Source organism: Silene latifolia, chromosome 11 (assembly GCF_048544455.1).
Source record: "Silene latifolia isolate original U9 population chromosome 11, ASM4854445v1, whole genome shotgun sequence".
In the NCBI taxonomy this organism is placed as follows: domain Eukaryota; kingdom Viridiplantae; phylum Streptophyta; class Magnoliopsida; order Caryophyllales; family Caryophyllaceae; genus Silene; species Silene latifolia.
Window position 1 is genome coordinate 96,351,984 of NC_133536.1, and position 27,544 is coordinate 96,379,527.

The following is a 27,544-nucleotide window of genomic DNA, read 5'->3' on the forward strand; positions in this document are numbered from 1 at the left end:
CGATATGTTGGGGTTGGTGTCCTTAACAGTTAGTGCAAGGACTTATAAACCTCTAAAAGGATCAAAGGGCATACTTTTGGTATTATTATCAGTTGATCCACGTTTATCAATAACGGTTGGCTTGCTAGATAAGTTTGACGTTATTGTCATACAGATGGCGGTGGTCAACTGGTCCCTAAAAGTCACACCTATAGGATACGTTCGAGAGATGTGACAAGATGAAAATACGATCATGTAGATGCCAAATTTGACTAACCAGTTAGTCCGAGTTATTTGACTAGTAATTAGTCAAAATGTGATGTTGAGATATTATATTTAATACGGATTAAATATCATGGGCTAAGGCGAATTAACCAGTTAATTCGTAAAATTAAATATAAGCGTTTTATATTTAATAAATGTATATTGAATTAATTATACAATATCGTCTTTGTCGGACACGTTTTAATACTTCAACTAACCCGTGTTATTAGTTGATGTTTTAATAGCCGATAACCGATGACGATTTATAATAAACCGCGTCATATACATTTAGTCTTTTGGGCACGGACTACGAGTTAAAATGAAGAGGAAATGGAAAAGCCCATTTCCTCCCCATGGACTCGGTTTGGCCGAGATTAGGAGGTCAAAAGAGAGAGCTTCTCCTCCCTTCTGACCTAATCATCATTAGTGAAATACAATTAGGGTTTTGGAGACAGTTTCTCTCTGAAAACCTAGATCTCACATCTCGAAAACCTCACAACATCAGTTCTCCCAATATTGCAAGGCAATCGGAGAACACCATCTAGCCAAGGGCATATCTCGGACAAGTCTTGGGTGCAACAATTAGGAGGGAATCTCGTTTGATTTCTGTTCTTTACGCCGCACTATAAAGGACCCGAGGTTAATTCTTTACCTTTATCGTTTCTCTATTGTATTTATGTTTTATGACGATAATCGCATGTTAAATTTACGTTATAGTCCTAAATTTAGAGGGTCTTATACGGATATTACCCCACAAGTGGTATCAGAGCGAGGCCACGTAAATTTTTCTATGTGTTTTTCATAAAACGATCTTGAAACGAATTTTGTTCTGTCTTATAATCCGTGCGGCAACAGTAATTCTCACGGTAGAATTTTTTTTGTTTTGGCTGTTGCGGTTTTAAAACCGTGTCTTGTGTTTACACGGATGTTTGATGTTGTTTTCGTTATGATATTATGCATATTGTTATTTTACTCGATCATTATAACAATATGTTAATGTCTAGCAATTTGTAGAATTGATTTTAATCAGTTTTGATCTAAATTGCATTTGTTTTGTTTTAACAAAACTGTTTTCACGAGGGTTTTGTGTTTTCAGAAAGTTTTGTGCTCGATCGAACAAGTTTTTAATCGATCGAGTGATTTTTCTGTCATGCTTTTACTCGATCGAGTCCTTGTTGTACTCGATCGACCATTTTCAAAACCCCTCTGCTCGATCGAGTTGTCCTCGTACTCGATCGAGCAGATTTGCTGATATAGGTACTCGATCGACCACCAGTTTAGTCGATCGAGCACTTCCTGTTTGGCAACCTTCTCGATCGACTTGCAGTTCAGTCGATCGAGCCCTTTAGTTCCTCGATCGAGCACTTGTGTCCCTGGATCGAGGGATTTCTATATTTTGTGACTTTGAAAATTTGTTTCTTTTGATTTAAATTTTCTTTTGGCTTCAATATGTACTTTATACGGATAGAGTACACTCGCTATGATTGTGAAACGGTTCACACACGTACCATTAAGTTATTTTAAAGCGTATTTAAAGTAACAGATTGTAATGGATTAAAATTAAATGATAGAAGCGGTTTTATCACATGAATTTTAATCATTAAAAGGTGGTTTGGATAAATTTAACATAATTACGGAATTATGTCACGAATGAATTTGTTTTAGTTGATGCATTTTTATTTATCGTTTATCTTGAATGCCGTGAATGCCTTTTTATTACGTATTTAATTTTTGCAAACGGTTGTAACTTAGTGTGGCCTTAGTAGAACGTGTTACCGTAATGATGGAACACGGTCTTGGTTGTATTTTGAGATCTCGTATCTCCGTTTTGGGTTTTTTCACTTGTAATTACAGTTTTTATTAGAATGTAATTAGGTTTATATTTTGTAATTTTAATTGTAATTTTTGAGAAGACCAAAGACGGAGACCAGATGCTCACTCCCGCTACTTGGATCAAGATGGAACAACAAGACAAGCTTCTTGGGTCCAACGGTGGATTCCAAAGTTGTATTTTGTTCTTTTTATTAGGATAGGCCACACTAGGAAATTTTATTTACGTATTGCATTCAATTATTTATTTTTCCGTAACGATAGTATGCATCATATTCCGCCTAAAAACCAAACCACCTAATAAATGCATGAAAACTGACACATTTAGAGGTCACGAGTTAGTTTTCTTTGACATTCGTATGTCACACGTTTTTTTTTAAGCCATCACCCAAATTAATTCATTCACGACAGACGCTAGTTATTCGTTCACTTAAAATGAATTATAATTTTGTTGATGGGATCTTCCTCGTATAAACTAAAATTGAGAACGGTCTTTATAGGTCAAACTCCAATGAGTCCCTTCTTCGTCGGTAGGCATAATATGACCCCTTCTACGTCGGGTAAGTTGGAACCGATTGACCTATTTTATCTCAACACTATGGTCACTCGTACGATCCTGTGACTATGGTGGACTATAGATAGGATTTACGGAAATCTATCGACCAAGAGTTCTTCCGGAAGAATTAGCTAAACAGTTGGCTTATCAATTTACAGAAATTGAGTCTTGGGATCACTTGTATCATTCTTGAGGGAGATCAATTATGCAAGTGCGAGAGTCTACATGTTTAAAATGAATTTTAAATAGACTTAAATCACCTCGATGAGTTGCTTATTTCGTTTTGTTTTTCTTCCTTTTTCAGTGTAGAACACGAACATTTAAACTGCAAATAACAAATGGCTGGTTCTACTGATAACCCAATGCCAAGTGCCACATTGGACCGTGAGTCCTGGCTTAGGATCTTCATGAATCAGATGAATCAGTCTACTCGACTGAAGAATGATGGATCCAACTTCGCGGACCGGGAGGCGGCATTACGGAATGTCTGCTGCCGCCGACGGGAAGCTCAAATATCTATTAGAGCCCATCCCGGCAAACCAAGGTCCCACGGCTAGAGAGCTCTTTGAAATCACAAAGTTTAATGATTTACGTATGGAAGCGGGTGCGATTAAAAACGTACTCATTTTTGCAATAGAACCCAATTTGCAGAAACGCTTCATAGCCCATGGTGCAAACAAGATTTTCACCACGCTCACTAAGGAATTCTCAAAAGCACCGAGAATCGTGACTTATGAGCATACCACTCGCTTCTTTGATGCGAGACTCGTAAGGGCCAACCGGTTAGCCCACACATTCTCGGCATGATTGAGAATGTCGAGAAACCGGAGACCTTTAACTGTAACATCAGCGAGAACATTGTTATCGACCGCATACTTCACTCACTCCACGATGGTTATTCGCAATTTAGAACGAATTACTATATGAATGATTTGAAGAAAACTCCCCATGAACTGCACTCCCTTCTCGTACAGACCGAGAAGGACATGAAGTCCAGTGGGAGCATGAAACAGGATGTTCTCGTTGTGTCAAATAAAGGAAAGGGTAAGGGCAAAGCTCGGCAAACCTAGCAAGAGAGGTAAGGCGAAGTTCAAGAAGTCGGGCTCGGGTAAGAGTGGTCCTGGTGAGTCGAGTAACTCATCAGGCGCGACAAAGAGCAAGAAAGATAACATGGAATGCCATCACCGCCACATGATCGGGCATTGGAGACGACATGTCCTGTTTATCATGAGGACTTAAAAGCGGTCGTGTTAAACCTGTTGGTATGTCTTCTTCTTCTACTTTTATTCATATGATTGAGATTAACCACGCAAGTTACGGAACTTGGGTACTTGATACTGGTTGTGGTTCTCATCTGTGTAATCATGTGCAGGGGCTCCGAAACATCGAACCCCTCGTAAAGGGTGAGGTGGACTGCGTGTTGGGAATGGAGCAAGAGTATTTGCCATCTCCAAGGGGACATATGTGATCCAGCTTCCTAGCGGATTTGAGTTGTCATTATATGACTGCTATTATGTACCTAGTCTTTCCAAAAACATTATTTCAGTTTCTGCGCTTGATAAACTTGGTTTTTCATTTGTAATAGAAAATAATGCTTGCATTTTCTCATTACACGATATGATTTATGGCAAGGCAGTCTCCATGAACGGAATTTATGTTTTAGATCAGACCACGGAAATATTACACGTAATGAATAAAAAGTTAAATGTTGGTGACAAAGATCAAACGTATCTATGGTAATCGCCGTATGGGACACATTAATGAGAAACGCGTAAAAAAATGACTCATCAAACATGGAGCTATCTCGGCCTTTGATTTTCAATCATATGGCACGTGTGAATCATGTCTCATCGGTAAGATGACTCGTATTTCCTTCAAAGGTGTTGGAATGCGCGCTGCTGACCTATTAGGACTCATACACACGGATGTATGTGGCCCTATGTCAATCACCGCACGAGAAGGCTATAGGTATTTCATCACTTTCACGGACGACTTAAGTAGATATGGCTATGTCTACTTAATGAAGCACAAAAGTGAATCCTTTGAGAAATTCAAGGAATACGAAAATAGGGTACAGAACCTATTAGGTAGAAAGATTAAAACACTGCGTTCGGATCGTGGTGGCGAGTATCTTTCTCACGAGTTTGATCAACACCTAAAGGGATCGTGGGATTGCCCTACGATTAACTCCACCTGGAACACCTCGGTTGAATGGTGTGTCCGAACGGAGAAATCGAACACTACTTGATATGGTTCGATCCATGATGAGTCACACGGTTTTACCCGATTCATTATGGGGTTATGCTCTTTTGTCAGCCGCTCTAATACTTAACCAAGTCCGTCTAAAGTCTGTTGACAAGACTCCATATGAACTATGGAAGGGAACGGTCCCTAACTTGTCCTTTATACGGGTTTGGGGCTGCGAGGCTTATGTCAAGTGGAGACACGAGGATAAGCTCGGCCCGCGATCGGTCAAGACATACTTTATAGGTTATCCTAAAGGAACGCTTGGTCCTTACTTCTATTCGCCAACCGAACAACGCGTTTTTGTTGCGGCTAGTGCGACATTCTTAGAGAAGGAATTTCTCGAGAATGCAAAGAGTGATAGAACCTTCAACCTGTCGGAGATTCCAGAACCAAACACCGAGCAACCATTGGAGGAACCTGTTCCTTCAATCCCGGCATGTAAATATTCCGAGGAACCTAGGAGGTCGGGAAGAGTCTCTATTCCTCCGGACAGATACATTGGTATGGTCGAGGAACATGACATAGATGACGTTCGACTCTTAACGAGTAGTGAACCCGCAACCTATAAAGGTGCCATGACTAGTTCTGACTCAAAGCTATGGCTTGAGGCCATGCAATCCGAGATGGACTCCATGTATGAGAACAACGTATGGGATCTTGTTGACTTGCCTGCTAAGGTTCGTCCCCTTCAATGCAAATGGCTTTACAAGATAAAGCATTCTGTGGAAGGTCAACAAGATATCTACAAAGCACGACTAGTTGCTAAAGGTTTCACACAAGTGCCAGGTTTGCACTACGATGAAATTTTCGCACCCGTAGTCATGCTGCGTTCCATTCGGATTATCTTAGCGATCGCCGCTTTTCATGACTATGAAATTTGGCAAATGGACGTGAAAACCGCCTTCTTAAACGGCTTTTTGGAGGAAGAGTTATACATGGTACAACCCGAAGGTTTCATTGATCCTTTACATCCTAAGAAAGTATGCAAACTTAAGCGTTCCATTTATGGACTTAAGCAAGCATCAAGGAGTTGGAATCATCGCTTCGACCAAGTGATAAAAGAAAATGGATTTACTCGATCGGTCGAGGAACCATGTTTATATATCAAGTCAAGTGGGAGCAAGATTGTTTTCCTAATATTGTATGTTGACGACATACTACTCGATTGGGAATGACATACCTCTCTTAACTTCGGTGAAAGTATGGTTGAAGAACCATTTCCGGATGAAAGATCTGGGAGAGGCACAAAGAATTCTAGGCATCCGTATCTATCGAGATAGATCACGACGGATGCTATCTCTCGATCAGAGTCTTACATAGACAAAATCCTAGAGAGATTCAAAGCATGACTAACTCCAAGAAGGGGTTCCTTCCTATGGCTCCAGGGGTGCATTTGAGCAACTCTCAGGCACCAGAGACACCGGAAGAGAAAGAGCGCATGACACGGATTCCATATGCTTCGGCAATAGGATCAATCATGTATGCCATGATATGCACACGTCCGGACGTGGCATATGCATTGAGTATGACAAGTCGATTCCAACAGCATCCAGGTGAACCACATTGGCTGGCTGTCAAGAACATTCTTAAGTACCTACGGAGGACTAAAGATTGGGCATTGACTTATGGAGGCGATCAAAAGCTATGCGCAACCGGTTACGCAGATGCTAGCTTCCAAACGGATCGAGATGACTCGAAATCTCAGTCTGGATTCGTTTTTACTCTTAATGGCGCTGCAGTCAGCTGGAAGAGTTCGAAACAAACAAATAGCAGATTCTACGAGTCGAGTCCGAGTACTATGCCGCGTCTGAAGCTACAAAGGAAGCGATATGGATGCGTCAATTCTTACATGGGCTCTCTGTAGTGCCTAAGTTCGAATGACCCGATCACCATCTATTGCGACAATAGTGGTGCCATCTTTCAAGCTAAGGAGCCAAAGTCTAGCAACAAGTCTAGACATGTACAATGGAAAGCTCATCTAATCCGGGATTACGTGGAGCAAAAGGAAGTAGTGATAGAAAAGATTGCTACAGATGATAACATAGCAGATCCTCTCACTAAAGCATTACGACAAGATAAGCATGAAGGGCACGTTAATTCCATGGGAATTAAACGTGTTCCTAAGTTGTAGTACTCTTTTATGGATCAGATTCATTCTCTCTTGTACTCTATACGACATCATCGTTTTGATATTTTATATATATATTTTGTTTGTCATGTGGATTTGTACGACAAATTTTGAACACCACAAAGTGAACTGAACGAACATTATATCTTTTCGGTCCTTAATTGCCCACATGAGCTGATAACTCGGCAATTATTTTGTGACGTTGGTTGATGGTGGGTTCAACGAGCCATAAGTCAACCGGTTGGTGACCAATCACGAGGCGATTTATACGGATATTTCGTAGGACACCATTGTGACATCGACGTGGAGTCCTAAATGTTTTATAACATTCGTTGCCCGGTCGTGGATAGGACTTCCATGGTGATCCTAAGAGTCGATTCTTTTGACTATCGATTGTCTCTTGAGACTACGGCAGATTTTGGGTGACTTTGGTTTCTTTCTCACGGTCATCCGTAAAAGGGGGCCAAGTAGATTTTTTTTTCGGGTCATTTCATCTTTGTGCTTAGATCGGAAGGAGTCGAGTTGAAGGAAATATTCAGCCTTTATCGGGTACTCGATATTTCTCAGGGCCACTCGAGGAGTCAGAATCGAAATGCATGGCCATGCTCGGATACGGATTCGTTTTATCGGTTGAGTTACTCTCTAGTCGGGGAAACCACTCTAGATACGGATCGATTGTAAAATACGACCTTTGTGGATCCAGATCTGCAAATTGTTTTACATTGAGTGGGAGAAATTTTAAATGAATATGAGAATCGGTTATCGCACATACACTTGTACGGACAAGTGGGAGTTTGTTGGAGCTTGTGTCCTCCGTTAGTGCGGATAACGTCATTGCACATACACTTGTACGGACAAGTGGGAGCTTGTTGGGGTTGGTGTCCTTAATGATTAGTGCAAGGACTTATAAACCTCTAAAAGGATCAAAGGGCATACTTTTGGTATTATTATCGGTTGATCCACGTTTATCAATAACGGTTGGCTTGCTAGATAAGTTTGACGTTATTGTCATACGGATGGCGGTGATCAACTGGTCCCTAAAAGTCACACCTATAGGATACGTTCGAGAGATGTGACAAGATGAAAATACGATCATGTAGATGCCAAATTTGACTAACCAGTTAGTCCGAGTTATTTGACTAGTAATTAGTCAAAATGTGATGTTGAGATATTATATTTAATACGGATTAAATATCATGGGCTAAGGCGAATTAACCAGTTAATTCGTAAAATTAAATATAAGCGTTTTATATTTAATAAATGTATATTGAATTAATTATACAATATCGTCTTTGTCGGACACGTTTTAATACTTCAACTAACCCGTGTTATTAGTTGATGTTTTAATAGCCGATAACCGATGACGATTTATAATAAACCGCGTCATATACATTTAGTCTTTTGGGCACGGACTACGAGTTAAAATGAAGAGGAAATGGAAAAGCCCATTTCCTCCCCATGGACTCGGTTTGGCCGAGATTAGGAGGTCAAAAGAGAGAGCTTCTCCTCCCTTCTGACCTAATCATCATTAGTGAAATACAATTAGGGTTTTGGAGACAGTTTCTCTCTGAAAACCTAGATCTCACATCTCGAAAACCTCACAACATCAGTTCTCCCAATATTGCAAGGCAATCGGAGAACACCATCTAGCCAAGGGCATATCTCGGACAAGTCTTGGGTGCAACAATTAGGAGGGAATCTCGTTTGATTTCTGTTCTTTACGCCGCACTATAAAGGACCCGAGGTTAATTCTTTACCTTTATCGTTTCTCTATTGTATTTATGTTTTATGACGATAATCGCATGTTAAATTTACGTTATAGTCCTAAATTTAGAGGGTCTTATACGGATATTACCCCACAAGTGGTATCAGAGCGAGGCCACGTAAATTTTTCTATGTGTTTTTCATAAAACGATCTTGAAACGAATTTTGTTCTGTCTTATAATCCGTGCGGCAACAGTAATTCTCACGGTAGAATTTTTTTTGTTTTGGCTGTTGCGGTTTTAAAACCGTGTCTTGTGTTTACACGGATGTTTGATGTTGTTTTCGTTATGATATTATGCATATTGTTATTTTACTCGATCATTATAACAATATGTTAATGTCTAGCAATTTGTAGAATTGATTTTAATCAGTTTTGATCTAAATTGCATTTGTTTTGTTTTAACAAAACTGTTTTCACGAGGGTTTTGTGTTTTCAGAAAGTTTTGTGCTCGATCGAACAAGTTTTTAATCGATCGAGTGATTTTTCTGTCATGCTTTTACTCGATCGAGTCCTTGTTGTACTCGATCGACCATTTTCAAAACCCCCGCTTCGATCGAGTTGTCCTCGTACTCGATCGAGCAGATTTTGATATAGGTACTCGATCGACCACCGGTTTAGTCGATCGAGCACTTCTGTTTGGCAACCTTCTCGATCGACTTGCGATTGATCGATCGAGTTTTAGTTCCTCGATCGAGCACTTGTGTCCCTGGATCGAGGGATTTTATTTTGACATGACTTTGAAAATTTGTTTCTTTTGATTTAAATTTTCTTTTGGCTTCAATATGTACTTTATACGGATAGAGTACACTCGCTATGATTGTGAAACGGTTCACACACGTACCATTAAGTTATTTTAAAGCGTATTTAAAGTAACAGATTGTAATGGATTAAAATTAAATGATAGAAGCGGTTTTATCACATGAATTTTAATCATTAAAAGGTGGTTTGGATAAATTTAACATAATTACGGAATTATGTCACGAATGAATTTGTTTTAGTTGATGCATTTTTATTTATCGTTTATCTTGAATGCCGTGAATGCCTTTTTATTACGTATTTAATTTTTGCAAACGGTTGTAACTTAGTGTGGCCTTAGTAGAACGTGTTACCGTAATGATGGAACACGGTCTTGGTTGTATTTTGAGATCTCGTATCTCCGTTTTGGGTTTTTTCACTTGTAATTACAGTTTTTATTAGAATGTAATTTGGTTTATATTTTGTAATTTTAATTGTAATTTTTGAGAAGACCAAAGACGGAGACCAGATTGACCGAACGAGTTTGGTCAAACTAGGTTTAAACCAGTCAGCCTCGATTTGACCGATGACCCGTCGCGGGACTCGGGTCGAGGGTTTGTCTTTGAGGTGAGATTGGATGTTTTATGTTATGCCTTGATATTTGTAATTATCATTTCACATGTTGGTTGTTGGATGAATTGGTTGCCTTATACTTGAGTCTTGTTGCCTCTTTGCCATTTTAGCTTGTTCTCATGAATTATGAGATTAACGGTTAGCTGGAATTTGGATATCTTTATAACAGGTTCAGGTTTTAAAAAATTACAGGTTTTTACCCAAATGAACCTATTACAAACATATCCATGCAGTTTTATTCTAGAATTACGTGTTTACTTTTCCGCAATAAATGAGGGTGTCACAGTTGGTATCAGAGCATATTTGCTCCCAACGCACGTTTGTGCACCCCAATATAAATAACTTGACCTTAAAATAATAAACTTGAGAGATGGGTAAGATGGGTAGACTTAGGACCTTATGTTGTAGTCTCTTTGTGTTTGCTCTTTGTTAGGTACTAACCTGTTTGTTGATTGTCATTTAATAATTGTTGCGTTCTTGGATCAATGATCGTGAGCTTATCTATAGCTAATGGAGTTATTACCCTTAATATAAAAAAAATTTGAACTAAAGGTTTTGAAAATATTTTAATGTTTTTCACTCGTTTTAACGTCAATTAGTGTTAAAACTTGTTATTGGAGACGTCTGATAATTAGTTTTATCAATTGTTGGTGTAAAAATGTATTTTTATGTCTTTGAATTGGAATATTGATGTTCTTGAGTGATCGCCAAGAGTATCTCCGTTCCATTGAAAGGACACTTATATTTTACGAAGATCAAGATTTAGTGCCTATTGCTGAGGATTGAAGATTTGTTCAACCTTTGAAGAATGCTTCTACTTCCTTGAAGATGTTTCTCGTTCTTTTTGTATCTCGCCTTATTCTTAATCTCTTGGTGCTTATCCTCCTTCTAAACTCCCTTCTGTTTTACTTTAAAAGCTACGCTTGTACTCCTAACTTGTCTTTTGTTCCTTGCTTATCCTCCCTTAACGCCATTTGATAGTACTCTTTCTTGTGAGGAATGTTGACCTTGGTTGGAAATTCGACTTTTGAGGAGATTGTTTGTGTTTGACCCTTTCCTGGTTTTGAGAGGATTTGATGATGGAAAGACTTAGGTAAGGTGATGAGACATACTTAGTGATTCTTATACCTAGTTCCTTGATAAAGTGAGTATAATTGATTGGTGGATTATTTGTGTTAGGAATGAGTTGCCTATGTAATTAAAAGTTATAGAACTTGGCTTTGTTGTTTATGTTTGGGGATTTGAAAGTTTAGTAGGTTGAGCGTCGTCACCCTAGGAGTAAACATGAGATAAGTTTAGAATATGAATTTGGAAGAAAACCCATTTTTAGATGTTAACAATCCCGTATAGATTGGGAATGTGATTTGGTCGTTTTGTCATGAAGGTACAATACCCTAATAGGCGTTTCCTTGTTGTCTAATTTCCCTTTCTCCTTGATCATGAGCGTTACCGTTCATACCTCCTTTCCTCGCTTCATCTTGCTCCTCCTTTAAGTTTGACACTCGTATCTGGTGAAACTCTATCTTTGACATCCTTGTAAATTTGACTTCAATTCTTATCCCTAGGAAGTTCATCATACCTCTTTTGTTGGTTAAGCTTGAACCCTCTTAGCATACTTGTATCTATGATGTCTAACTTACTTTTCATTTCACACAATTTCTAAATATTTCAAACTACTATTTTTGGTTCGTTGTTAAAAATTTATGTTACCCTCACAAAATTTTCCCTACTTTTAAAGATTTGGAAAATGAAAATTCGATTTGATTCTCTAATTGTTCTTTGAGTATAGACTTCCTTATCATGGTTTTGAGTTGCTAAACCTGAGATTTTTGTAAATTTTATCCAATTTCTATTCACTTTGATCTATTATGATGCCTTTGTCAAAGTTTAATATTATATTTCAGGAATTTAACTCCCCTTTTAGTTATTTAAAGGTGAAACCTTTATTTCCACTTTGGCTTATGCAAAAGAAAATTTGGGTGGACTACCTTTTCTTTGGATTTTATCGTTAATCGGACGTTATTAGAGACGTTTAATAGCTTGTCCTACTCTTGTCGACGAGTGATTTTTGGTTTTAAATTTGTCTCTGACTTGGAAAGTTAGCGTTCTTGTGTGCGCGACAAGAGCATTTCCGTTCCATGAATGAGACTTATATTTTTGAAAACTCTTCATTAATGTTTTTGAAGGTATTTTGATTTTGACTTATACAAATAATTTGCCTTTTGACCTTATCTTTGATTTGGAATGTGATGTTCTTGAATACGTAACGAGCACACTTCCGTTCCTCGATGAGAGTCCGGTTACGTTTCGGAAAATTTTATTTGAAACTTTTGAAAGAATTTTAGTTCTTACGATAAGTAACCTTTTAAATGTTTTGGTTACCGATTCCAAAGTTCCAGTTTTGTTTTATATAACCTTTCATTTCTACTTTCAAGTTTCGAGGACGAAACTTTTTAAAAGGTGGGGTGATTGTAACACCCCGTATTTTAATAAGTTGGATAAAATTCTTTTAATTCTACTTTATATTTAATTACGTTGGTTAACGATTTATATATTTATTTTCTCAGCTAATTAATTAATTTCATTATAATTCGTTACGTTAAATTTAATAATCGTTAATAAGTTCTTTTAAAAGTTAGCCCGAGTTTGTTTAGTTGACTTTTTATGGGTTCATGTAAATAGTTTAATTTATTTAATAACTTTTTGTTTCTTTCTAAGTCCCTTATCAAAGTCGAGCTAAGTGCGCTCCAGACGGATCAGTTAGCTATTTCGAGTTTGTTCCGCTAAATTAGCAAATATCTTTAAAAGCCGCTAATTTAGTTAAAATCTCTAATAATTCCGATTCGAGCTAATTTCGTATTATTTTAGTTAACTAGCTGAGTTTATTTTATTTTCATTCATTAAATTTATTTATTATTGAGTATGTTTTATCTCGAAAAACTTTACTAAAATCGCTTCTATTTAACTCGAGACGATTTTAAAAACGAGCGAAATTACTTAACGATGAAGAAACGTACGTATAATTAGTAGCTAGCAAGCTAGCTGGTGTCTCATTATTATTATTATTATATTTAGTATTACTAATATTATTTTGTTGTTGACCCGTCACTTTCCTTTTCATTTCTTCCTTTCCTCTTTCGTTCTATCAAGAACAACAACCAACAACCAGTTTACCCCATTTTCGTCACCTTAAACCTCAGATCCCGCCTCCATTCTCAACCAAATTTGATAATTTTTGTACCATTCTCTTCCCCTTTCCTTCCTCCTCCTTTTAAGGTAAGAAAATCTCCTTTTTGTAGTGGTTTCGTCTTTCGCCGTCTTATAAAAGTGTCGTCTTTTAGCTTCTTTATTCCGTTTTCTTGCCCTTTTATGAAGGATTTGAAGACCCGGAGCAGTTTGAGTCGGAAATTCATGAGGTTAAAGGTAACGGTGATAGGTTACTCGACTTGAACCTTTATGTTTTTCTCGTTTGTATGTAAATTTTTCCGTCTCAAAATGATGCTGGTTTTGGAGCCGTGTTTGGCACGGTTTCATGTAGTTTAGTGGACTGTTGTTGGCTCGGTTTCTCTAGGGGATTTGGATGTGAAGGGTGCGGCTGAGACTGAGGTTCCGTCTCAGGAACAATCTGTTTTACATGACATTTTCGAGTATAGCTAGGTTGAATTTAAATGTTACTATGTTAGCCCATATTTCCTGCAGATCTTAATCTTATATTTGACAGTGAACTGATTTTGGACAATTTGTGCGGTTGCTTCTAGGCCGAAATGGGACCGTTTTTAGTATGTTTGAGCTGAGAAATTATAGGGCTAGAAATGTTGGTTGAATACGTAAACTATTGAACTCCCGTCCAATCTTCCCGTATTTACATGTTCACCTTTCTACGGGTATGACTGTTTTGGAATGGTGATAGGGTGGTAGAAATGGGCTGTTTAGTCAGCCATAACGGGGTATTTGTGGGGCTAGTTGCTGGCTGTTTGGCAGCCGTGGAGGAAGGGTTGAGTAAGTTGGTTATGGGTATTGTAACGCCCCGTAAATTTCGGACCGTTAATATATTTCAGAAATAATTTATTAATCAAAATAAAAGTGATAATTAAGTATTTAAAGTAAAAATAATTTAAAGAAATATAATTTTATTATATTTTGAAGAAAAGTATTTATTTTGATAGTTTTGAAATGTTTAAAAATAGTTTAAACCGTGTAAAATCTTTTGTTTCGAAATAAGGGCGTATCGGGGGGAAAATGACAATTCGTTTGAACGTTGGGTAAACGAAATTGGAAATGGGTCGTATGAATACTCAATTTTATTATAATCTCGTGTTTAAAATCTTTGGACTTGACGGAATTTGCGTTTGACTTACGAATTTAATTATTATCTAGACAAATCAAACCCGACTCGTAAAACCCGACTAAAAATCCCGACTCCCTCCTTCCTTCTTCCCTTACCCGGCTGCTCCCCCTCCCCTTTCCTTTTATTTTTCTGAAATTTTTGGTGTTCATCCTTTAAAAAAACACCAAAACTCCATTTTCATACTCAAAGCAAGCTAGAAATCACCATATCTTACTCGTTTCTTGTCCGTTTTTCGCGAAATTTACCTTTCCGGAATCCCCTCGCCACGATCTACAACTTAGTATGTTCTAATTTCAATTTTCATTAAGTTATTTTAAGACTATATTTCGGTATTTTCGGTTTGGAGGCTTATTTTTGTGTTTTAATTGTTTATTTAGGTGAAGGATTGGAAGACGAGTTCGGGGACTCGTATATTGTAGAGGATAGCGGTTAGTTGTGGTTAGGGTTTCGGTTTTGAGGACTAATTGCTCATTTTCTAGTATAAGGTAACATATTTCGAGTTACTCGACGAAAGATCGTCACATGTTTTTTTGATTTTTGTATGTTTGGTGAATTTTTGTTTGGGTAGTAATTTTCACATGTTAAACTTAGTTGCATGCAAGCTTAATTTGTGCCTTTTGGTAGTTTAAATTATCAAAGTTGAATTGGGGACGATTAATTAATTTTCAGACGGTCTTATAATGTATAAAAATTAAAAAAAAAAAGAGAAGAAATGGTGCGGCGGCAAAGCTTTGTGGCAAAGTGAAGCCCACGAGCCCCGGCCGGTCTTGGGGTAGGCCCGGTCGGTCCGTTGCTTGTTTCGCGGTTTTCCATGCTTTGTCCGTCATTTTAAGTTCATCATGGATATAATTAGAATGAGTATACATGGTTAAATTTGTTAAGAGAATCATAAAAGTAGCTAAAAGTTATGCTAATAGAAGAAAAATTTTGTTATATTGACAATTATCACATGTTAGGATAATTTACAAAATGAATTTTATAGCTATAATTGAAATGTTTTGTTGATTGTCGAAAAACCGAGCCTTAGTCCCTTTGATCGATGCGATGTCGTTAATTGAGTGATTGGTCACCGCAATTTGACCGCACTGCCGCAGGTCGGGGTTGCGGGTAAAAATTCGGTTGAATGAATTAGATAATCGGCCTTTTTCTTGTTTTAGGCCATTTATTATATCTCTATTTCACATATGTAATTAGTTGAATTTAAATAGTTTCTTATTTAGTTAGTTGAATTTAAATAGCTTCTTATTTTGTAGTAATGGCCCTAGTTTTCCCTAAAGCCTTTTATATTGTTATAATTGCTAGGATTGGAAATTAGTATTGAATTCTTATTGAGGAACTGTTGGGATTGTATGCTGTAAATAGACATTTATATAGCTTTCACATGATAGAATGTTAGAATTTATGTTGGTAAGTAGGACTTTTTGCCCTCTTAAGGTTAAGTGGGTGTCTTACTTGACTTGTGTGGTGAGTCTTGGGTGGTGTGGGCTAAAATATTCAAGCCGGGACTAGCTGTGACTAGGTCCTAGGTGAGTATTTCGGCCATCATCATAGATAGGTCTTTATAGTCTCGACGAGTATATGTTCTTTGCTTGATAGCCTTTGTGTTCCGACTAGTGGATGTTTATCCAAGTTGGGGCATGACCTCAGGTACTAATTTTGATAGTATGGGGTCGGCTTAAGTACTAGCCGACCCTTCGGTGGTGTCCTTAGGGTACTCACTTCACTTTGTTTTAAAAAAAGTTGTGAGTCTTGGGTGCGGTGGTGTGTATCCGCATGTCTAGGTCTGCGCAGATTTTAGGCTAGAGTTGTGTTGTCTCTTGGCCATGTTTTCTTAATAGTAACCGCTGAGCCAAGATACCGGTTCGATTACCTTCCCTACCTCGTGGTATAGACTTGAGTTACAAAGTGACTATTGACGGGACTAAGAACTTATGCCTGTCTTTGTTATATTGCCCTTTCTTGTTTGATGATTCTATGAATCATAGAGGGTGAGATGCAAGCCGGCTATGGTTGATAGAGTTTGGATTACAATTTGTTATATGATTCACATGATAGTTAGTTTGGTCAGTTTAGGGGTCATTTGTTAGAATACATGAAAAGTAAATGGTTTATCAAATTGTTTACATGTTACATTACATGTTACATTAATTTTGACGATTCGTGGCTGGGAGGACTCGAAGTTACTCCACACTGAATTGTGGCTTTCGTGTTTGTATAAAATGCGATTGACAGGTTGTTGATGCTTTGTTGGGGGTCACAGACGGCTAGTGAGCAAGGAACCTTGGACCTAGTTTTGGCTATTTTATTAGTAAACCTTTTACACTTTCGGTTTGTATATAATTTGAAGGGACATATGTCTCCCTTTCTATTTTTGGGTTGTATCCATATATTTCCGCGTCTTTAGTTATATGTGTAAGTTAGTTTATCAGCTGTTGCAGGGTTATGACACTCTTCTTGAGTTGGAATTGGTTGTGAATGGTTTAGTTAGAAAATTTTTGAAATTGCAGGTTTTTGGACTAGTTGAACCATTTACAAACATATCCTACCAGTTTTTCTGTAGAATTTACGTATATAATTAAGGCTAGATTTAAGGGTGTCACAGTTGGTATCAGAGCCTATTGCTCCCGACGCACGTTTGTGCACCCCACTTAGAAATCACTTGACCTTTAAATAATAAACTTGAGAGAAGGGTAGGATGGGTAGAATTAGGATTTTATGTGGTAGTCTCTTTGTGATTGCTAATTGTTAGGTACTAATTGATTTTCTCTTTTGTAAGATGGCTCTCCAATAGAGGTAGATAATGCAATCTTACCTTAGTCTTCCAATCTCGTTGTTTATTCGTCTTTCAAATTCCTCTTATCTCGCCTTGGTAACTACCTTTCAATTCTTTCTCCCGATTCATCTTAGGTTCGTTTTCTTCTTATAATAATGTCCATGTGGACACCTTCCTTTTATTCCATAGGATAGTTCCCTTGTTCAAGAGAACCCAGTTTTGAGAGAATGTATCATTGGAGGGCGTGATCGAGTTGAGAAATTGATTGGTTAAGGTTTGAGTGGTATAGGAGAATATAACTTGGGATCCTTTGGTTAGTCTTGTTAGTTGTACTTAATATGAGAGCCTAATGAGTTGAGAAACACCTTGGGATTTAGTTCTATTGAGAGCTTGTTTGTTATAGGTGATTGAGCGTGGGTACTAGCCTAGCACATAAGTTGAAATGAACCTAAGCTATTTCATTTGAGAGTCTTGATATTTCTGGTGGTGAATTAAAGGAATGATAGTTAGCCCTAATCCTTGTAGGCTTTGAAAGGAATACAATAGGACGTTGACGTTGCTTAATGGATTGGTAACGTACTTTGGAAGTAGTTAGTTTGTTGAACCTTTTAAGTTGATCAAATCTAGTATAGAGTAGATCTTGTTGACCTTTCGAAATTTGAGGACACGTGGTTGACCTTATCAATCATATCTGGATTTGGGAATTTTGGTAGAATGTTGTTCGATGTAGTTCATGAGTTCAAGGATGCGATTCTAATTTATGGTATCGGAGATTAGAAGTATTAAGTGGTGAGATGAGGGAGTAGACAAGCTATGGTACTTGGGAATGACATAGTAAGTGAAGTTCAATGACGAGAATTGTAAAGGAGATACTTTGTGACATGGGTGGTAACAAATGAATTTGTGTGGTGAATTGATTTTGGCTCCTAGAACCAGTTGAGTTGAGGAAAACCTACCATTGTGGAGTCCTTGTTAGTCTTATAATTGGGTAGACTTTTGGGGCTTGGTTGAGCACCTTAGTGATGTAACCTTATCATATCGATCATAAGCCTTGATGAGTGTTTGGTAAGCGGTAACCCTTTCATTGTGCCGCTTCTATTCTCCTTTCCTTCTCTTTAACGTTCGTTGAACCTTGTTTTTATGCCAAAGTTTACGTACCTTCTTCTTGCCCGAGATACCTTCTTAACTTGAATACCTCTTATTTTTGTCAACCGTTATCTTTACAGTTCGACTCCTTATTTCCTAACATGTCATTTGTCCTTGCTTATCCTTCCTTAACGCCTTTGAAGGGATTGTTGTGTTTAACCCTTTCCTGGTTTTGAGAGGGTTTGATATTGGAAAGACTTAGGTAGTGTGATGAGATATGGTTGATGGTTCTTATACATATAGATCTTTGATAAAGTGAGTACGTTGGATTGGTGGGTTTTGTGTGTCAAATGTGAGTGATATTGATTACTACTTGAGCTATGGTATGAGAGGGAGAGTAAGCAACATTATTGGGAAGTTTTAGCACTTGTTGTAATAACTAGAAGGGGTAATGGTATGGTTGACACCAATTGATAGGCTAAGGAACATAATTTCAATTTATGGTTTTAGGAACTCTGAGGTGATAAAGTGTTGTTACAATTATGACCTTGTACCTTGAGAATTTAATGGTAAGTAAGTTTAGGATATCAAATTTGAAAGAATACACCTTGGGGATGTTGATGACCAGAATGGATTGGTGACGTGATGTGGTATTAGTTGGCTCTTGAGAGTTCTTGAGTGAGAGAGACTTAGTATTGAGAAGAATTTTTTTTTAATCCTATAGTTTTATAGACCTTGAGGTCGCATTGAGTGCTTGAGATGATGAGACGATGTTGGAGCTGGGTGTAGTTCTGCTTTTGAGAATCCTTAATAAGTAAAAGGATAGAGAAACTTGAGATCCTATTGATTTTTCATAATTTGAGGTTGGTATGTTACTACCTTGTTTTGAAATAAGAACTTTGTGGAATATTTGAGGAACCTTCTCTTGGAGTTTAGAGCATGGTATTGGGACTCTTGATTGAAGGTTTACTTTCTGAGGAACCCATAGTTGACACTAGTGGGATACAAATACAGCTTTGTTGGAAGTCTTGACCTTAGGCTTGTCAAAGTTGTTTCGGGATGTTTGAGAATTTGGAGCGATGAGATCACTCTTATAGTGAAATATCTTGTTCCAGGGAATATGTTAGGAAGAAGTAACATAAGCGATTGAGAAGACTCTTGGGAGTGATGTTGTTATTTGAGTTATGAGTGTCTGGCGTTTCCTTGGTGTCTAATCTCCCTTCTTCCTTGATCATGAGCGTTACCGCTCGTATCTCTCTTCCTTACATCATCATACTCCTCTCGTAAGTTTGATGTTGGTAACCTATGAAACTCTATCTTTGACATCCTTGTAATTATGACTTCAATTCTTACCCCATAAAATTCATCATAGCTCTTTTTGATTAGTTAAGGTTGAATCATCTTAATATACTTTGATTTATATGCTATCTAAGTTATTTTCCGTGTTGTACAACTTCTAAATTTTCAAGCCACCAGTTTTGATTCATTCATAAAAGTTTATGTTACTTCTGCAAACCTAACCTATTTTTAAAGATTTGAAAATGAAATTTTGATTTATCTCCATAAGGTATTTTTTACTATTTTTCCGAGTTACTAAGCCTTGTATAATCATATTTGGTAAAGATAGTATTCTTACTATAGAATTTTAAACTAAAAGTTTGAAAATGCTTTTATGATTTTCAATGGTTTTAACATTAGTGAATGTTAAATCTCGTTGTTGGTGACGTCCCAATAATGGGTTTTCTCATTTATTGGTGTAGAAATATTTTTATATCTTGATATGAATATGGATGTTCTTGACTGATCAACAAGAGTATCACCGTTTCGTTGAAAAGATACCTATATTTTCTTATAACTATAATTTCTCCTTCTAAGTTTCGAGGACGAAACTTTTTAAAAGGAGGGGTGATTGTAACGCCCCGTAAATTTCGGACCGTTAATATATTTCAGAAATAATTTATTAATCAAAATAAAAGTGATAATTAAGTATTTAAAGTAAAAATAATTTAAAGAAATATAATTTTATTATATTTTGAAGAAAAGTATTTATTTTGATAGTTTTGAAATGTTTAAAAATAGTTTAAACCGTGTAAAATCTTTTGTTTCGAAATAAGGGCGTATCGGGGGGAAAATGACAATTCGTTTGAACGTTGGGTAAACGAAATTGGAAATGGGTCGTATGAATACTCAATTTTATTATAATCTCGTGTTTAAAAACTTTGGACTTGACGGAATTTGCGTTTGACTTACGGATTTAATTATTATCTAGACAAATCAAACCCGACTCGTAAAACCCGACTAAAAATCCCGACTCCCTCCTTCCTTCTTCCCTTACCCGGCTGCTCCCCCTCCCCTTTCCTTTTATTTTTCTGAAATTTTTGGTGTTCATCCTTTAAAAAAACACCAAAACTCCATTTTCATACTCAAAGCAAGCTAGAAATCACCATATCTTACTCGTTTCTTGTCCGTTTTTCGCGAAATTTACCTTTCCGGAATCCCCTCGCCACGATCTACAACTTAGTATGTTCTAATTTCAATTTTCATTAAGTTATTTTAAGACTATATTTCGGTATTTTCGGTTTGGAGGCTTATTTTTGTGTTTTAATTGTTTATTTAGGTGAAGGATTGGAAGACGAGTTCGGGGACTCGTATATTGTAGAGGATAGCGGTTAGTTGTGGTTAGGGTTTCGGTTTTGAGGACTAATTGCTCATTTTCTAGCTTAAGGTAACATATTTCGAGTTACTCGACGAAAGATCGTCACATGTTTTTTTGATTTTTGTATGTTTGGTGAATTTTTGTTTGGGTAGTAATTTTCACATGTTAAACTTAGTTGCATGCAAGCTTAATTTGTGCCTTTTGGTAGTTTAAATTATCAAAGTTGAATTGGGGACGATTAATTAATTTTCAGACGGTCTTATAATGTATAAAAATGAAAAAAAAAGAGAAGAAATGGTGCGGCAGCGGGCCCGGCAGCAGCCGGCAGGCCCACGGCAGCCCCGGCCGGTCTTGGGGTAGGCCCGGGTCGGTCCATTGCTTGTTTTGCGGTTTTCCATGCTTTGTCCGTCATTTTAAGTTCATCATGGATATAATTAAAATGAGTATACATGGTTATATTTGTTAAGAGAATCATAAAAGTAGCTAAAAGTTATGCTAATAGAAGAAAAATTTTGTTATATTGACAATTATCACATGTTAGGATAATTTACAAAATGAATTTTATAGCTATAATTGAAATGTTTTGTTGATTGTGCCGAAAACTGAGCCTTAGTCCCTTTGACTGATGCGATGTCAGTTAATTGAGTGATTGGTCAGCCGCAATTTGACCGTGCACTGTCGCAGGGCTGGGGTTGCGGGTAAAAATTCGGTTGAATGAATTAGATAATCGGCCTTTTTCTTGTTTTAGGCCATTTATTATATCTCTATTTCACATGTGTAATTAGTTGAATTTAAATAGTTTCTTATTTAGTTAGTTGAATTTAAATAGCTTCTTATTTTGTAGTAATGGCCCTAGTTTTCCCTAAAGCCTTTTATATTGTTATAATTGCTAGGATTGGAAATTAGTATTGAATTCTTATTGAGGAACTGTTGGGATTGTATGCTGTAAATAGACATTTATATAGCTTTCACATGATAGAATGTTAGAATTTATGTTGGTAAGTAGGACTTTTTGCCCTCTTAAGGTTAAGTGGGTGTCTTACTTGACTTGTGTGGTGAGTCTTAGGTGGTGTGGGCTAAAATATTCAAGCTGGGACTAGCTGTGACTAGGTCCTGGGTGAGTATTTCGGCCTTCATCATAGATAGGTCTTTATAGTCTCTGACGAGTATATGTTCACTGCTTGATAGCCTTTGTGTTCCTGACTAGTGGATGTTTATCCAAGTTGGGGCATGACCTCAGGTACTAATTTTGATAGTATGGGGTCAGCTTAAGTACTAGCCGACCCTTCGGTGGTGTCCTTAGGGTACTCACTTCACTTTGTTTTAAAAAACGTTGTGAGTCTTGGGTGCGGTGGTGTGTATCCGCATGTCTAGGTCTGCGCAGATTTTAGGCTAGGGTTGTGTTGTCTCTTGGCCATGTTTTCTTAATAGTAACCGCTGAGCCAAGATACCGGTTCGATTACCTTCCCTACCTCGTGGTATAGACTTGAGTTACAAAGTGACTATTGACGGGACTAAGAACTTATGCCTGTCTTTGTTATATTGCCCTTTCTTGTTTGATGATTCTATGAATCATAGAGGGTGAGATGCAAGCCGGCTATGGTTGATAGAGTTTGGATTACAATTTGTTATATGATTCACATGATAGTTAGTTTGGTCAGTTTAGGGGTCATTTGTTAGAATACATGAAAAGTAAATGGTTTATCAAATTGTTTACATGTTACATTACATGTTACATTAATTTTGACGATTCGTGGCTGGGAGGACTCGAAGTTACTCCCCACTGAATTGTGGCTTTCGTGTTTGTATAAAATGCGATTGACAGGTTGTTGATGCTTTGTTGGGGGTCACAGACGGCTAGTGAGCAAGGAACCTTGGACCTAGTTTTGGCTATTTTATTTATAAACCTTTTACACTTTCGGTTTGTATATAATTTGAAGGAACATATGTCTCCCTTTCTATTTTTGGGTTGTATCCATATATTTCCGCGTCTTTAGTTATATGTGTAAGTTAGTTTATCAGCTGTTGCAGGGTTATGACACTCTTCTTGAGTTGGAATTGGTTATGAATGGTTTAGTTAGAAAATTTTTGAAATTGCAGGTTTTTGGACTAGTTGAACCATTTACAAACATATCCTACCAGTTTTTCTGTAGAATTTACGTATATAATTAAGGCTAGATTTAAGGGTGTCACAGGTATGATTTACATGGTGTTTATGAGGACTGTTTTGGGCGAGAAGTTGCAGGCCAAATAGACTATTTTACACGGCTGAAATGAGGACCCAATGGACTGAAATTTGGTTGTATGAATTGGATAAATTGTTGTTGTAGTATTTGAGACCGTCACATTTTTGGTTTGAAGTAAATTCTAGTCTTATGGTTACATGGTTATATGAAATGGGTGATTTAAGTGAGTGAATTCTACCTTCTTCATACTTTAAATTTTGTCTTTAAGTGCCTTAGTCATGAGCCTGTTTTGGGTGGTAAATTGTCGTGTTTGTGGTGCTGTTTTGGGGCGTAAAAGTGGTGGTTTTTGGGCTGTGTTAGGGACGGCATGACCGCTGGTTGTGGGCAGTCGAGTGGTTGTCTGTCACGGCCTGTTTTGGCCTGCAACTGGACGGCACATAGCCTGCACTGGCCTGCTTTTCACGGCCTGCTTTATGGCCTGTTTTGGCGAGTCGGGTGGCCTGGCCGTGGCCTGGGCAGTGGCCTGGCTGGGGAACGGGTTGAGGCCGCGTTTTGTTTGTTGTGAGGTCGAGTTGAGGTTGCCATAATAGCTCGTGAGTCATGGTTATAATTGTTTTGGCGCTAGTTTGGTTTATTTAAAATATGATTAAATAACCGTCTCGTATTTTATATCACGTAACTCGTTAAATATCATTCATTTACATATTAATTTAATTGGACTTATTAAGTTAATAGGACTTCTCATATTTAGCTGTTTGAACTCGTCTGGCTAATCTAATTAAAATTGCCTCGTTAATTTAATTGGACTTGTCTAGTTTACTTATTGGGGGTATGAATGAGTCACTTGAGCTTTGTCACATTTTATTCCGTAATTTCATATAACGTAAATTATTCATCGTCACTCATAATATTTTATTTAATCGGCATGTTAAATTATATAATGGAATATTTATTATTATAAGACAAGTTTGAGTTATTCGAGTTATTTAAATCCCGTCTCATATTTTATATAACGATAATTCGTTAATATCGTCCTTTCACATAATTATTTTAGGTGACTCATATGTGGTTGAAGATGAAGAGTAATTTTGGGTTTTAGAAGCTTTCTCAAGTTTATTGCTTGTCTCTTTGCTAGCTTAAGGTAACTATTCCGAGTTACTCGACGAATTAATGTCACATTAGTAGTTGATGTTGTGTTTGTTGTTTGATAAGTGTTTAGGTGATTGATAATGTATTACTTTCGTTTTTCACATGATAGAAATTGGAAATAGCATGAGAATAGTATTGCGATAAAATTTGTGATTTGGGCCAAAGTAGGCCAAGACTCTGAGTTGGGCCAGATTGACCGAACGAGTTTGGTCAAACTAGGTTTAAACCCTCGATTTCGATTTGACCGATGACCCGTCGCGGGACTCGGGTCGAGGGTTTGTCTTTGAGGTGAGATTGGATGTTTTATGTTATGCCTTGATATTTGTAATTATCATTTCACATGTTGGTTGTTGGATGAATTGCTTGCCTTATACTTGAGTCTTGTTGCCTCTTTGCCATTTTAGCTTGTTCTCATGAATTATGAGATTAACGGTTAAATTTGGAATTTGGATTATTATTGATATTGAGGATATTGTTGGATTGTCTGCTGAATAGACATTTATATAGCCTTTCACATGATAGAATGTTAGCATTTATGTTGGTAAGTTGGACTCTTTGCCCTTTTATGGTTAATTGGGTATCCTACTTGTCTTGTGTGGTGTGGGCTAAAGTATTCAAGCTGGGACTAGCTGGGACTAGGTCCTAGGTGAGTATTTCGGCCTTCATCATAGATAGGTCTTTATAGTCTTTGACGAGTATATGTTCACTGCTTAATAGCCTTTGTGTTCCTGACTTGGTGGGTTTATATCCAAGTTGGGGCATGACCTCGTTACTTATTTTGAGAGTAAGTGGTCAGCTTAAGTACTAGCCAACCCTTTGGTGGACTCCTTAGGGTACTCACTTTGTTTTAGAAAAATTGTGGGTCTTGGGTGCGGTGGTGTGTATCCGCATGTCTAGGTCTGCGCAGATTTTAGGCTAGGGTTGTGTTGTGTCTTGGCCATGTTTTGATAGAACCTCTGAGCCAAGATACCGGTTCGATTATCTTCCCTACCTCGTGGTATAGACTCGAGTTACAAAGTGACTATTGACCGTACTAAGAACTTATGCCTGTCTTTGATATATTGCCCTTTCTTGTTTGATGATTCTATGAATCATAGAAGGTGAGATGCAAGCCGGCTATGGTTGATAGAGTTTGGATTCCTGGATGTTATGTGATTCACATGATAGTGTAGTATGAGTCGGTCTAGTATTCACATGCTAGGACTATGGGTTGTTATATTGTTGTTCACATGATAAGCACGATTGTCTAGCATCTATATGCTAAGGCTATGTGTCATTCATATTCATATTCTTATGTTTACATGTTATATTAATTATGACATTTCGTGGCTGGGAGAACTCGGAGTTACTCCCCACTGACTGTGGCTTTCGTATTTGTATAAAATGCGAATGACAGGTAGGTGATGCATATATGGGGTTCATGGACGAGCTAGCGAGCAAAGTAACCTTGGGACCTAGATTGGCTTTATTTTATGGTGACCCTTAAACACTTTTTATGTCACATACATTTTAGGGACATATGTCTCCCTCTTTACATTTGGTTGTATAATTTGCTATTCGCGACTTTAGCGATGGTTAGGTTATGAAACTTCTAGTTAGACCTTGTATGTTTGACACTTTCCAATTTGGATATCTTTATAACAGGTTCAGGTTTTAAAAAATTACAGGTTTTTACCCAAATGAACCTATTACAAACATATCCATGCAGTTTTATTCTAGAATTACGTGTTTACTTTTCCGCAATAAATGAGGGTGTCACAAATAGCCTAAATCTATATATTATTTATTATTATTAATTATCGTTGTAATAAATGGCCTAGCATTTTATTTCAGCATTTTTATATATTATTTGGCGTATTATTAATAGATGAACAATCCGATTGTTTTCAGTTAGGAACCTGAAGTCAGTTCTCTTTATTTATTCTTTCGAATTCCAAGTGCCAAAGCAAATGTCCTTCTATTTACATTTCTGATTAGAAATTGATTGGGTTGTATCCTGTGAAAGATTGCCTACGTATTCACTGAAAATGAAATCAAACCCATAACGTAGTTCGAAATAGAAAAATGTAAAGGAATAAATGTTCTAAGCAAGAGCTCGTAATGAACACAGGGAATAAGCATGGTGATTTACTTACTCTTAAGAACACAATTACGTTATAATGATGGTACTGAGGATGAATTATAGGAAATGTCACCAACGCAAGAGCGAGGTGGCACGTATCTCGTGGTTTGGCTGGTGCCGTGTATTTTGTGTCGTAAGAGCGGCAAGTGGATTCCGCGTAGCACGTTTTTAGCTCTATTCTAAGGGTAATATCGCTTGAGTTACTCTAGATTATTCGGATTTAAAAACTCGTTCCCATCTAAGTCTGTAATTCTAACCGTACCCCCTGAGAGTATAGATTTGACTAAATAAAGACCGGCCCTTGGGTCAATTGGTAAGAGAGCTCTGACAGACTTAAGCACTAGATCTCCCTCTTTGATGTTCTGAGGTTTGACTTTCTTGTTGAAGGCTCTTCTAATCCGTGTTTGATATGTTTGAACATTATGCAAGGCATGTAGTCTTCGTTCGTCCAAGAGAACGAGTTCTTCATATATGTCCCTATTCCATTATGCCTCTGGAATTTGGCTTTCGAGTAGAATGTGTAGAGACAGGATCTCTAGCTCTACTGGCTATACGGCTTCCATGCCATAAGTTAGAAAGAAAGAAGTAGCCCCAGTGGGTGTCTCGACTGGGGTTCGATATCCCCATAATGCGAAGGGTATCTTGCTAGGCCAGTCTCGATAATTGTCGTTCATTTTCTTAAGGATCATGAAGACATTTTTGTTGGTTGCCTCTAATACACCATTAGTCTGAGGTCGGTAGGGCGAAGAATAATGATGCTTGATTTTGTACTTGGCCAACAGCTGTTCTGTTTCAGCTTAAAAGTGGGACCCGTTGTCATTGATTATCTTATGTGGACACCAATATCGACAAACGATATTGGTTTGTATGAACTTAGCCAGATGCTTGGATGTCAGAGCAATATATGACGATGTTTCAACCCATTTTGTGAAGTAGTCGATGGCTACCAAAATATAATAATGACCACCCGTCCCAGCTGGATTGATCTTCCCGATGATGTCGATTTCCCAAGTGGAAAATGGCCAAGGAGATGTCATCGTGTATAGTGGAGATGGAGGAACGTGTTTCACATTCCCAAAGATCTGGC

The 27,544-nt window shown here is 37.5% G+C and overlaps 1 long non-coding RNA gene across 1 annotated transcript; it reads left to right on the forward strand.

Annotated features, from left to right (window-relative positions):
• Positions 1–20,747: 20,747 nt before the first annotated feature.
• On the forward strand, positions 20,748–22,908 carry LOC141614990 (uncharacterized). Its single transcript, XR_012529526.1, has 3 exons — positions 20,748–20,864; positions 20,962–21,069; positions 22,826–22,908. It is a non-coding gene; the product is annotated as an uncharacterized LOC141614990 (long non-coding RNA).
• The last annotated feature ends 4,636 nt before the right edge of the window (positions 22,909–27,544 follow it).